This window comes from Capra hircus, chromosome 9 (genome assembly GCF_001704415.2).
Source record: "Capra hircus breed San Clemente chromosome 9, ASM170441v1, whole genome shotgun sequence".
Lineage (NCBI taxonomy): Eukaryota > Metazoa > Chordata > Mammalia > Artiodactyla > Bovidae > Capra > Capra hircus.
The window spans coordinates 52,904,782-52,916,438 of record NC_030816.1 but is presented as its reverse complement, the minus strand read 5'-3'; positions in this window follow the sequence as shown (position 1 = coordinate 52,916,438).

The window sequence follows — 11,657 nt, the reverse complement described above, 5'->3', positions numbered from 1 at the left end:
ACCTTATCTTCTCCCTTCCCTCTTTTTCTCCTCCCTTCCCACACTAAATGCTATTATTTCCCTGTCCTAGGGAAGAGTAGCATCTAAGTGAGGAATGAGGTCCTTTTAAGACCGTATGACTGTAGTATAAGAAATACTGGCCGACTCTCCTTTCCAGTTGTGTTTTCCTCTACATTCTCATAGTACTCTGTGCTTAGGATAGCTTCCATTGTATAAGCTATGGTCACTTATCTGCTTATCAGTATTTCTACAGACTGAGCTCCAAGTAGCAGAAACAATGTCTTTTTCAATATTATGGTCCTAGTGTCTAGCACAATGCCTGCTTCCTTTGTTTTGTTGTTCTTTTCCTACTTTATTTTTATTTGAGTATAATTGCTTTCCAATGCTGTGTTGCTGTTGTTTTTTTTTTCTGAGAAATTTAAGAAAATTTAATTAAGGAACTATTTATTTGCAAGGTGCAGACAAGATATAGAATACCATAAGGCTTAATACAGTATCCTGGGATAAATAACAGCAGGGCTGTTTTACAATTCTATTTTATTTTTATTTTTATTTTTACTTTATTTTACTTTACAATACTGTATTGGTTTTGCCATACATTGACATGAATCCACCATGGGTGTACATGTGATTCCAAACATGAACCCCCCTCCCACCTCCCTCCCCACAACATCCCTCTGGGTCATCCCCATGCACCAGCCCCAAGCATGCTGTATCCTGCGTCTAACATAGACTGGTGATTCGATTCTTACATGATAGTATACATGTTTCAATGCCATTCTCCCAAATCATCCCACCCTCTCCCTCTCCCTCTGAGTCCAAAATTCTGCTATACACATCTGTGTCTTTTTTGCTGTCTTGCATATAGGGTCATCATTGCCATCTTTCTAAATTCCATATATATGTGTTAGTATACTGTATTGGTGTTTTTCTTTCTGGCTTACTTCACTCTGTATAATCGGCTCCAGTTTCATCCATCTCAACAGAACTGATTCAAATGTATTCTTTTTAACGGCTGAGTAATACTCCATTGTGTATATGTACCACAGCTTTCTTATCCATTCATCTGCTGATGGACATCTAGGTTGCTTCCATGTCCTGGCTATTATAAACAGTGCTGCGATGAACATTGGGGTACATGTGTCTCTTTCAATTCTGGTTTCCTCGGTGTGTATGCCCAGAAGTGGGATTGCTGGGTCATATGGCAGTTCTATTTGCAATTTTTTTAAGGAATCTCCACACTGTTTTCCATAGTAGTTGTACTAGTTTGCATTCCCACCAACAGCGTAGGAGGGTTCCCTTTTCTCCACACCCTCTCCAGCATTTACTGCTTGCAGATTTTTGGATCGCAGACATTCTGACTGGTGTGAAGTGGTACCTCATTGTGGTTTTGATTTGCATTTCTCTAATAATGAGTGATGTTGAGCATCTTTTCATGTGTTTGTTAGCCGTCCGTATGTCTTCTTTGGAGAAATGTCTACTTAGTTCTTTGGACCATTTTTTGGTTGGGTCATTTATTTTTCTGGAATTGAGTTGTACAAGTTGCTTGTATATTTTTGAGATTAGTTGTTTGTCAGTTCTTTCATTTGCTATTATTTTCTCCCATTCAGAAGGCTGTCTTTTCACCTTGCTTATGTTTTCCTTTGTTGTGCAGGAGCTTTTAATTTTAATTAGATCCCATTTGTTTATTTTTGCTTTTATTTCCAGAATTCTGGGAGGTGGATCATAGAGGATCCTGCTGTGATTTATGTCGGAGAGTGTTTTGCCTATGTTCTCCTCTAGGAGTTTTATAGTTTCTGGTCTTACATTTAGATCTTTAATCCATTTTGAGTTTATTTTTGGGTGCGGTGTTAGAAAGTGATCTAGTTTCATTCTTTTACAAGTGGTTGACCAGTTTTCCCAGCACCATTTGTTAAAGAGACTGTCTTTACTCCATTGTATATTCTTGCCTCCTTTGTCAAAGATAAGCGGTCCATATGTGTGTGGATTTATCTCTGGGCTTTCTATTTCGTTCCATTGATCTATATTTCTGTCTTTGTGCCAGTACCATACTGTCTCGATGACTGTGGCTTTGTAGTAGAGCCTGAAGTCAGGCAAGTTGATTCCTCCAGTTCCATTCTTCTTTCTCAAGATTGCTTTGGCTATTCAAGGTTTTTTGTATTTCCATACAAATCTTGAAATTATTTGTTCTAGTTCTGTGAAAAATGTGGCTGGTAGCTTGATAGGGATTGCATTGAATTTGTAAATTGCTTTGGGTAGAATACTCATTTTCACTATATTGATTCTTCTGATCCATGAACATGGTATATTTCTCGATCTATTAGTGTCCTCTTTGATTTCTTTCACCAGTGTTTTATAGTTTTCTATATATAGGTCTTTAGTTTCTTTAGGTAGATACATTCCTAAGTATTTTATTCTTTTCATTGCAATTGTGAATGGAATTGTTTCCTTAATTTTTTTTTCTACTTGCTCATTATTCGTGTATAGGAATGCAAGGGATTTCTGTGTGTTGATTTAATATCCTGCGACTTTACTATATTCATTGATTAGCTCTAGTAATTTTCTAGTGGAGTCTTTAAGGTTTTCTATGTAGAGGATCATGTCATCTGCAAACAATGAGAGTTTTACTTCTTCTTTTCCAATTTGGATTCCTTTTATTTCTTTTTCTGCTCTGATTGCTATGGCCAAAACTTCCAGAACAATGTTGAATAGTAGCGGTGAAAGTGGGCACCCTTGTCTTGTTCCTGACTTTAGGGGAAATGCTTTCAATTTTTCACCATTGAGGGTAATGTTTGCTGTGGGTTTGTCATATATAGCATTTATTACGTTGAGGTATGTTCCTTCTATTCCTGCTTTCTGGAGAGTTTTTATCATAAATGGATATTGAATTTTGTCAAAGGCCTTCTCTGCATCTATTGAGATAATCATATGGCTTTTATTTTTCAATTTGTTAATGTGGTGAATTATATTGATTGATTTGCAGATATTGAAGAATCCTGGCATACCTGGGATAAAGCCCACTTGGTCATGGGTATGATCTTTTTAATGTGTTGTTGGATTCTGATTGCTAGAATTTTATTGAGGATTTTTACATCTATGTTCATCAGTGATATTGGCCTGTAGTTTTCCTTTTTTGTGGTATCTTTGTCAGGTTTTGGTATTAGGGTGATGGTGGCATCATAGAATGAGTTTGGAAGTTTACCTTCCTCTGCAATTTTCTGGAAGAGTTTGAGCAGAATAGGTGTTAGCTCTTCTCGAAATTTTTGGTAGAATTCAGCTGTGAAGCTGTCTGGACCTGGGCTTTTGTTTGCTGGAAGATTTCTGATTACAGTTTCAATTTCTGTTCTTGTGATGGGTCTGTTAAGATTTTCTATTTCTTCCTGGTTCAGTTTTGGAATATTGTACTTTTCTAAGAATTTGTCCATTTCTTCCACGTTGTCCATTTTATTGGCGTATAATTGCTGATAGTAGTCTCTTATGATCCTTTGTATTTCTGTGTTGTCTGTTGTGATCTCTCCATTTTCATTTCTAGTTTTATTGATTTGATTTTTCTCTCTTTGCTTCTTGATGAGTCTGGCTAATGGTTTGTCAGTTTTATTTATCCTTTCAAAGAACCAGCTTTTGGCTTTGTTGATTATTGCTATGGTCTCTTTTGTTTCTTTTGCATATATTTCTGCCTTAATTTTTAAGATTTCTTTCCTTCTACTAACTCTGGGGTTCTCCAATTCTTCCTTTTCTAGTTGCTTTAGATGTAGAGTTAGTTTATTTATTTGACTTTTTTCTTGTTTCTTGAGGTATGCCTGTATTGCTATGAACTTTCCTCTTAGCACTGCTTTTATAGTGTCCCACAGGTTTTGGGTTGTTGTGTTTTCATTTTCATTTGTTTCTATGCATATTTTGATTTCTTTTTTGATTTCTTCTGTGATTTGTTGGTTATTCAGAAGTGTGTTGTTCAACCTCCATATGTTGGAATTTTTAATAGTTTTTCTCCTGTAATTGAGATCTAATCTTAATGCATTATGGTCAGAAAAGATGGTTGGAATGATTTTGATTTTTTAAAATTTATCAAGGTTAGATTTATGGCCCAGGATGTAATCTATCCTGGAGAAGGTTCCATGAGCACTTGAGAAAAAGGTGAAATTCATTGTTTTGGGGTGAAATGCCCTATAGATATCAATTAGGTCTAACTGGTCTAACGTATCATTTAAAGTTTGCGTTTCTTTGTTAATTTTCTGTTTAGTTGATCTGTCCATAGGTGTGAGTGGGGTATTAAAGTCTCCCGCTATTATTGTGTTATTGTTAATTTCCCCTTTCATACTTGTTAGCATTTGTCTTACATATTGCGGTGCTCCTATGTTGGGTGCATATATATTTATAATTGTTATATCTTCTTCTTGGATTGATCCTTTGATCATTATGTAATGGCCTTCTTTATCTCTTTTCACAGCCTTTGTTTTAAAGTCTATTTTATCGGATATGAGTATTGCCACTTCTGCTTTCTTTTGGTTTCTATTTGCGTGGAATATCTTCTTCCAGCCCTTCACTTTCAGTCTGTATGCGTCCCTTGTTTTGAGGTGGGTCTCTTGTAAGCAGCATATAGAGGGGTCTTGTTTTTATATCATTTCAGCCAGTCTTTGTCTTTTAGTTGGGGCATTCAACCCATTTACGTTTAAGGTAATTGTTGATAAGTATGATCCCGTTACCATTTACTTTATTGTTTTGGGTTCGGGTTTATACACCCTTTTTGTGTTTCCTATCTAGAGAATATCTTTTAGAATTTGTTGGAGAGCTGGTTTGGTGGTGCTGAATTCTCTCAGCTTTTGCTTGTTTGTAAAGCTTTTGATTTCTCCTTTGTATTTGAATGAGATCCTTGCTGGGTACAGTAATCTGGGCTGTAGGTTATTTTCTTTCACCACTTTAAGTATGTCTTGCCATTCCCTCCTGGCTTGAAGAGTTTCTATTGAAAGATCAGCTGTTATCCTTATGGGAATCCCCTTGTGTGTTATTCATTGTTTTTCCCTTGCTGCTTTTAATATTTGTTCTTTGTGTTTGATCTTTGTTAATTTGATTAATGTGTGTCTTGGGGTGTTTCGCCTTGGGTTTATCCTATTTGGAACTCTCTGTGTTTCTTGGACTTGGGAGATTATTTCCTTCCCCATTTTAGGGAAGTTTTCAACTATTATCTCCTCAAGGATTTTCTCATGGTCTTTCTTTTTGTCTTCTTCTTCTGGGACTCCTATAATTCGAATGTTGGAGTGTTTCACGTTGTCCTGGAGGTCTCTGAGATTGTCCTCATTTCTTTTAATTCGTTTTTCTTGTTTCCTCTCTGATTCATTTATTTCTACCATTCTATCTTCTATTTCACTAATCCTATCTTCTGCCTCTGTTATTCTACTATTTGTTGCTTCCAGAGTGCTTCTGATCTCATTTATTGCATTATTCATTATATATTGACTCTTTTTTATTTCTTCTAGATCCTTGTTAAACCTTTCTTGCATCTTCTCAATCCTTGTCTCTAGTCTATTTATCTGTGATTCCATTTTGATTTCAAGATTTTGGATCATTTTCGCTATCAACATTTGGAATTCTTTCTCAGGTAGATTCCCTATCTCTTCCTGTTTTGTTTGGTTTGGTTGGCATTTCTCCTGTTCCTTAACCTGCTGAGTATTCCTCTGTCTCTTCATCTTGGTTATATTGCTGTGTTTGGGGTGGCCTTTTAATATTCTGGTAATTTGTGGAGTTCTCTTTATTATGGAGCTTCCTCACTGTGGGTGGGGTTGTATCAGTGGCTTGTCAAGGTTTCCTGGTTAGGGAGGCTTGTGTTGGAGTTCTGGTGGGTGGAGCTGGGTTTCTTCTCTCTGGAGTGCAATGAAGTGACCAGTAATGGGTTATGAGATGTCAAAGGTTTTGGAGTAACTTTGAGCTGCCTGTATATTGAAGCTCAGGGGAGTGTTCCTGTGTTGCTGGAGAGTTTGCCTGGTATGTCTTGCTCTGGAACTTGTTGGCCCTTGGGTGGAGCTTGGTTTCGTGTAGGTATGGAGGCTTTTGATGAGCTCCTTTTGCTTAATGTTCCCTGAATTCAGGAGTTCTCTGATGTTCTCAGGCTTTGGATTTAAGCCTCCTGCTTCTGGTTTTCAGTTTTATTTTTACAGTAGCCTCTAGATTTCTCCATCTATACAGCACCTATGATAAAACATCTAGGTTAAAGATGAAAAGTTTCTCCACATTGAGGGACACCCAGAGAGGTTCACTGAGTTACATGGAGAAGAGAAGAGGGAGGAGGTAGTTAGAGGTGACTGGAATGAGATGTGGTGAGATCAAAAGAGGAGCGAGCAAGCTAGCTACTAGTCACTTCCTTATGTGCGCTCCATACTCTGGACCGCTCAGAGGTATTTACGGAGTTATACAGGAAAGATGAGAAGGAGGAAGTAGACAGAGATGGTCAGGAGGATAAGAGAGAGGAATGAGAAGGAGAGAGACAAATCCTGCCAGTAACCAGTTCCTTAGGTGTTCTCCACCGTCTGGAACACACAGAGATTCACAGAGTTGGATAGAGAAGAGATGGGGGAGGAAAGAGACAGAGGCCACCTGGTGGAGAAAAAGGAGAGTCCAAAGGAGGAGAGAGTGGTCAAGCCAAAAATCTCGCTCTGAGGTAAAATTGGGTAGTGAAGTTTGGGTTTTTAAATGTACAAAATTGACAACAAAAACCAAAAAGCAAAGAGGTTGGATTTTCAAAACTACAATATTAAAGAAAAGAAGCAGAAGGAAAAAAGAAAAAAGAAAAAAAAAAGGAAAAAAAGCCACAAGAATTATTAAAAAACTCCAACCGCACCACATAAAGACTATATATGGTGTTTGCCTTAAAAAAAGTCTTTTTTTTTTAAGTAATAGTAGGTTATAGAAATAAAAATTAAAGGAGAAATAGAAGACTTAACAATTTTTTTAAAAAGTTAAGAAAAAAAAAGCAAGAAAAAAAAGAGGGGAAAAAAAAAAAAAGGAATGATTGTAAAAAGAGGAAAGATATATCTGACCCTTCTCTTATGTGGGCAGTGTGGGGTCACTTCCAAGGCGGTTCCCTCTGTTTAACTTCTGTTTGCTGGTTTTTTAGGCTCACTAGTTCAGTCGCGCTGTGGGGAGGGGGGATGTTGCAAACAAATAGCACTCTCGTGTGCACACAGTGTCTCAGCCCCGCTGGACCTGTCCCTTCTCGCGGCGCACAAACCACTCCGGTTCTACGATGCTCAGCCGGGAACCGTCTGAGGCCGGCCCTAGGCTGCGTGCACTTCCCCGGTCTAAGCCGCTCAGGTTCGGTGCTCAGGCAGCCCTCAGAGGCTCAGATTTGGTTGGGACTGCGTTTTGTGCCCTTCCCAGGTCCGAGTAGCTCAGGAGTTTGGCGAGCACCATCACTGCAACTAGTCGCCTTTTCTGTCTCTGCTGCTCAGCTTTCTGGGTGTACCCCTGGCGCCGCTTGTGAGGCAGATGGTGACTGTCTAGCACTCCCAGAAGTCTTAGCAAAGAAGCCTGCTTGCAGTTTGTTAGGTAGAGTCTCTCCGGGGCTGCAATTGCCCCTTTCCAGCCCTTACGGCTCTGGCTGCCTGTCCCCGGTGGGGGATGGTCTGCAGCGGCTATGTCCGCTTTGTCCTTTGTTCTGTGTGCGGTCCTGGCGGTGTCTTATGTTCGAGCTTTTCGCGTGGTAGCTATCCCACAGTCTGGTTTGCTAGCCCAAGTTAGATCGTTCTTGTTACGCGTGGGGCGTCCCTGCCCGATTCTTACAAATCTCTGCAGCCCGGGCCTCCCCTGCTTCCCTGCCCTGCCCCCACTTGCTAGTGGTGGATGCAGGCGTCTGTGCTGCTTTTCCGCTGGGGGAGTTACTGTTGGGCTTGTAATCTGTTGGTTTTAATTATTTATTTATTTTTCCTTCCTGTTATGTTGCCCTCTGTGTTTCCAAGGCTCGCCACAGACTCGGCAGGGAGAGTGTTTCCTGGTGTTTGGAAACCTGTCTTCTTAAAATTCCCTTCCCAGAACGGGCTTCCCTTCCCGGGATGGAGCTCCCTCCCCACTTCCTTTGTCTCTCTTTTCATCTTTTATATTTTTTCCTACCTGTTTTTGAAGACAATGGTCTGCTTTACTGGTTGCCTGATGTCCTCTGCCAGCATTCAGAAGTTGTTTTGTGGAGTTTGCTCAGCGTTGAAATGTTCTTTTGAGGAATTTGTGAGGGAGGAGGTGGTCTTCCCATCCTATTCATCTGCCATCTTCCCAATGCTGTGTTAGTCTCTGCTCTGCAATGAAGTGAATCAGCTGTATGTGTGCATATATCCCCTCCTTCTTAGATCTCCATCCCATCCCACTCTATCCCACACATGTAATCATAAGAGAGCACCAAGCTGAGCTCCCTGTGCTTTATAGCAAGTTCCCATTAGCTATCTATTTCATAGATGGTAGTATATATATGTCAATCTCAGTCTCCCAATTTATCACATCCTGCCCCCGTGTCCATATATCTATTATCTACATCTACATCTCTATTCCTGCCCTGGAAATGGTTTCATCTGTACCAGTTTTCTAGGTTCCACATATTTTCATTAATACATGACATTTGTCTTTCTCTTTCTGACTAACTTTACTCTGTGTGACACTCTAGGTTCAACTGCATCTCTACAAATGACCTAATTTTGTTACTTTTTATGCTAAGTAATGTTCCTTTGTATATATGTACCACATCTTCTTTATTCATTCAAATGTCATTGGACATTTAGGTTGTTTCCATTTCCTGACTATTGTGAAGAGAGTTACAATGAACATTGGGGTACATGTCTCCTTTTGAGTTATGGTTTTCTCAGGGTCTGTGCCCAATGTGAGTTTGCTGGCTCATACGATAGTTCTATGCCTAGCTTTTTAAGGAACCTCCATACTTCTCTCCACAGTGGCTGTATCAATTTACATTCCCACCAATAGTGCATGAAGGTTCCCTTTTCTCCACACCCTTTCCAGTATTTAGTGTTTGCAGATTTTTTGATGATGGCCATTTTGATCACTGTGAGGTGATACTTCATTTTAGTTTTGACTTGCATTTCTCTAAAAATTAGTGATGTTGAGCATTTCATGTGCCTTTGACCATCTGTATGTCTTCTTAGGAGAAATGTTTAGGTCTTCCACCTATTTTTTCACTGGCTTGTTTGGTTTTGTTGGTTGTTGTTTGTTTGTTTTGATTGAATTCTATAGTTGTTTGGGGGCTTCCCCAGTGGCCTGGGGTAAAGAAACCACCTGCAGTGCAGAAGCCGCAGGAGACCTGCTTTCGATCCCTGGGTCGGGAAGATCCCCTGGAGGAGGGCATGGCAACCCACTCTAGTGTTCTTGCCTGGAGAATCCCATGGACAAAGGAGCCTGGTGGGCTACAGCTCATAGGGTCACAAGGAGTCAGACATGACTGAAGCGACGCAGCCTGCATTCATGAGCTGTTTCTATATTTTGGAGCTTAATCATTTATCCATTGCTTCATTTGCAAGTATTTTCTCCCATTCTTAACAATCAAAAAATGTCAGCTTACTTATTGGAAAACCTAATGAATAAGAAGCTTTTAGAACATGTTTTAGAAATGAAGGGCCTCCTCAACTAGCTCATCTTATTGAGGATCTAGAGTTCACCTTTGTAGACATGTAGACACACAACATTAACTTTGTTCCTGTACCCAACATTGTCAGAACTCCAGCAATTCATTTACATTAACTAAGTCCAAGATAAGCTCATTTAAAAGAAGGAACACTTTTATCTATTTACAATAGAGATGCCAACTTGGCTGTACATTCATGCTTTCAAAACATGGCATTTGCCCCCGCAGAGGTATCTACTGAAGAAGCCGGATTACTCAATAAAATCTGTACAGGAGAAATCAACTGTTTGGGTGTAGGGGCTTGAATCATTAACTGTTTGGGCTTAGGGGCTTGGATCATTCTGATGAATCAAGTCTTTGAAGATAGATTAATAGGAGTACTGTTACATTTCTCTGGTATTATTAGGAATACAAGACAGACTATTTTTTTTTCTCTGAAGTTATTCAGAAAAAGTTTAAGCTGCTGTTAACATAACTCTTCAAACTATTATAAACTTTATTTTTATTTTTGACATAGTTACATAGTGTGCATTTATGTGGAGTTTTATTCTTTTGCATGTAGCCCTTCAGTTTTTCAAACAAAATTTTTGAAGAGGCTGTCTTTCCCCATTGTATATTCTTGCCTCTTTTATCATAAATTGAGCACTGAAGAATTGATGCTTTTGAACTGTGGTGTTGGAGAAGACTCCTGAGAGTCCCTTGGACTGCAAGGAGATCCAACCAGTCCATTCTGAAGGAGATCAGCCCTGGGGTTTCTTTGGAAGGAATGATGCTAAAGCTGAAACTCCAGTACTTTGGCCACCTCTTGAGAAGAGTTGACTCATTGGAAAAGACTCTGATGCTGGCAGGGATTGGGGGCAGGAGGAGAAGGGGACGACAGAGGATGAGATGGCTGGATGGCATCACCGACTTGAAGGACATGAGTTTGAGTGAACTCTGGGAGATGGTGATGGATAGGGAGGCCTGGCATGTTGCAATTCATGGGGTCGCAAAGAGTCAGACACAACTGAGTGACTGAACTGAACTGAATTGATCCGTTTAATCTAAGCAACATTTCTTAAAAATATGCCAATTCAACTGCCTTTGCACCTTTGTCAAAAATAAATTGACAGTGTTTGTATGGTCTGTTTCTGGGTTTCTGTTTTGTTCTGTTGACCTATCCTTTCATTAATACTATACTGTCTTGATTACTCTAACCTTATAATGTCTTGAAATCTACTAGTCTTCTAACTTCATTCTTTTTTTTTTTTTAATTTACTTTAACTATTTGAATTCCTTTGCCTTTCCATATATTGTAATTGGCCCATCCAGGTTTGCAAGAAGATTGTTTTGAGACAAATGTGCATGGCATTGAATCTATGTTTCAAATTTGAGAGAATTTACATCTTGGGTAATATTGAGTCTTAGGCTCAATAAACATATAGCTTATTATTGATGACTTAGATTCATACTTTTGGTGATTGGTTCAGGGTTATAACATACATAATTAACTTATCCCAGTCAGCTTTCATGTGATTTTTATACCATGTCATGTATAGTATAAGCATCTTGATATACATCCATTTTCCCCTTCTAGGCATAATATATTTACCTTGTGTATAAGTTATGAACCTCATAGTACATTTTTTGTTCAAATAGCTAGTTAGCTTTTCAGGCTTTTACATTTTAAGGAAAAGTCATGTGTGTTTGTCCATGCAACTGCCATTTACTGTGTTCTTCCCTCCTTTCTGCAGATCCACGTTTCCATAAGATTTGTTGTTTCTTCTGCCTAAGCATCCTTTAACATTTCTAGCACTGTGGCTCTGCAGGTGATCAATTATTTCAGCTTGGATATGTCTGAATGATTCTTTATTTTAATTTTTAATAATATTTAGGTTATTATCTATTTAGATTATTATTTATTCTAGGTTAATTATTTATTTATTTAAAGGTATTGCACTATCTACCTTGCATTGTGTGTTTGTGTGTATAAAGAGAAATCAGCTTATCTTTGTTTTTTTTTTTTTTACATAATATGTGTTTAAGCCTCTCTGATATTAAGGTTTTA